This window comes from Arachis duranensis, chromosome 3 (assembly GCF_000817695.3).
Source record: "Arachis duranensis cultivar V14167 chromosome 3, aradu.V14167.gnm2.J7QH, whole genome shotgun sequence".
Classification (NCBI taxonomy): Eukaryota; Viridiplantae; Streptophyta; class Magnoliopsida; order Fabales; family Fabaceae; genus Arachis; species Arachis duranensis.
The window spans coordinates 28,603,413-28,605,658 of NC_029774.3; the positions used below are offsets into that span (position 1 = coordinate 28,603,413).

The 2,246-nt window shown below is 40.6% G+C and overlaps 1 long non-coding RNA gene across 2 annotated transcripts in view; it reads right to left on the reverse strand.

Moving 5' to 3' along the window:
- The window catches only part of LOC127745749 (uncharacterized), a 45,972-nt gene that overhangs the window by 1,456 nt on the left and 42,270 nt on the right, over nt 1–2,246 (reverse strand). For both annotated transcript variants that reach the window (XR_008007184.1, XR_008007183.1), the window contains exon 3: nt 1,661–1,783. This is a non-coding gene — a long non-coding RNA (uncharacterized LOC127745749). The remainder of the gene's footprint in view (nt 1–1,660; nt 1,784–2,246) is intronic.

Genomic DNA, 2,246 nt, shown 5'->3' on the forward strand with positions numbered 1-2,246 from the left:
TACACGGTACTCCTACCGTCATCCTCCATATCTCATATAATCATCGTTGATCATCATTGATCATAACTTTTCCCCTTGCTTTACTCGCAAGTTACCACATCCCCTAGCTCCTTTCTCATTGCTAGGCATCTCATAATGATTTAATACATAAGGGGTGAAATTGGAGGCTTAGAAGTATGAGATTTGGCTTTTAAAACTCAAATATCAACTTTGGCATGAAAACAATGCCACGCGTACGCGTACTCCACGCGCACGCGTGGATGGCCTTAAAAACTCATCGACGCGCAAGCGTCATGCACACTAACGCGTGGATTAAAAATTTGCCAAATCGACGCGCACGCGTCAACCACGCGTACGCGTGGATACTCTCGTGCCCCAGGCACAAAGCTGGCACAGTTCTGGCACAACTCTCTGGAAAATGGCTGGGCATTGGGTGCAGCACTATCAGCGCGCCCGCGCACATCACGCGTACGCGTGGATGGCGCTTTCTGGAAGATCGGCGCGTACGCGCCAAGTGCGCCCATGCGCAAGGGGTTATTCTGCTAAAAATTTTCTAAGTTAAAAACTACAGAATTCACAGATTTAGACCCCAATCTTCCAATGGACATAACTTCCTCATTTTAAATCATTTTTCATCTGTTCTTCGAACGGCATGGACATCCCGGATCCCATTTCATTTCTAAACAGATTTGGCGCAAAACAGAGATCCGTAGTCCAAGTTATGTCTCACCAAAGTATGCCCAAAAACCATATTTTTCATAAAAACCACAAAGTGCCATTTCAAAACAAACCATTTCCAACCCTTTTCAAAACCAATCAAAACATGCCAATTTCATCCCTTTTCTTTGAAATCAATTGAAATGTATCAAATTCAACGTCAAGCCTCCTCGACTCACACATTGACACATTACCACAATTCACAAAACCGCCATATAACCATTTTTACCCATTTCAAACAAATGGCTAAATTACAAACACATCAACATGTCATACATCCTTCCTCATCCCAATTTCCAACAATACTATTTCCAATCAACCATCATTATACATGATCAATATCATACTCACTATCACATGGTTTCATCCCCAAATCAACCTCAATCATTCCTCAAACATATATCACAACATACATATCTCTCATGCATTATCATACCATCAAGGCATCAATAATCATGATCACATATATGACCACATAACATACCTCAACCAAAACCAAACATACCTCATCTATACAATTTCACAAAAAATTACCAATTTCCACACTTCAACTCCTCAAACCTCATTATTCAATAACCAACCCAATCATTCATATATTCATTATCTGAAATTCATCCAATCACTTGTGTCATCATACAATGCACACATCAACTTACCTTACTTACCTCTTTTCGGCCTCTGGCCCAAAATTCGCGGCCTCCGGCCCAATTTCACAATTTAAATGCATAAACCACAAATCAATACTCATTACCCAATATATCAAATTTTCAATACACCAAGCATACAAGGTCACACAATTCTCAACCCAATCATCAATTCACATTACATACCAACTATGCATATTAGCACCAACCATTTACACAATCCAAACTTAATCCTAGGGGCATCTAGCCTAGGAATTCTCATCACACCACACGGTACTTAAATAAAACTTAAACCGTACCTCTTGTAGCCAAATCAATTGAGCCTCTTCTTTAGAAGTCTCCACCAACCTTAGTCCCAAGCCTCACCAAAGCTCCTCAAGCAACACCAATCTCCCAATTGTGCACCAAGATCATCAAATACACTAACATAACCAATATCACATACATACATCAACCTAGGGCTCATAAAAATGACAAATTACAAGGGTTTGAGCACTTCTTACCTTAGCCCATATGAAGTAGGGATAGAACCCACTTGGAATCCATGTTGGAGTATCCCTAAACACCCAAAATCACAAGATTTCAACACTAACTACCCAAAAACATATAACAATGGGGAATTTCGAAAACTGGGCAGAGATGAATGGAATACTCACCACAAAACTTAGATAGAATTGTAGAGGATGAGAAGAGCGACACGTGGCTGCAAACGGCTCGTCAATCGGAGCTCCGTAGCTCAAGTTATGGTGGTTTGAAGATCAAAGAGAGTTAGGTTTTCTCTCTTCTCTTCTCTCTCCCAATTTCAGCGCCCCAACCCTTCTTTTTAGGGTAAAATGAGCTGAAATGCTCATAACTAATGTTTATATATGTTGGGTCTTGGGCCCA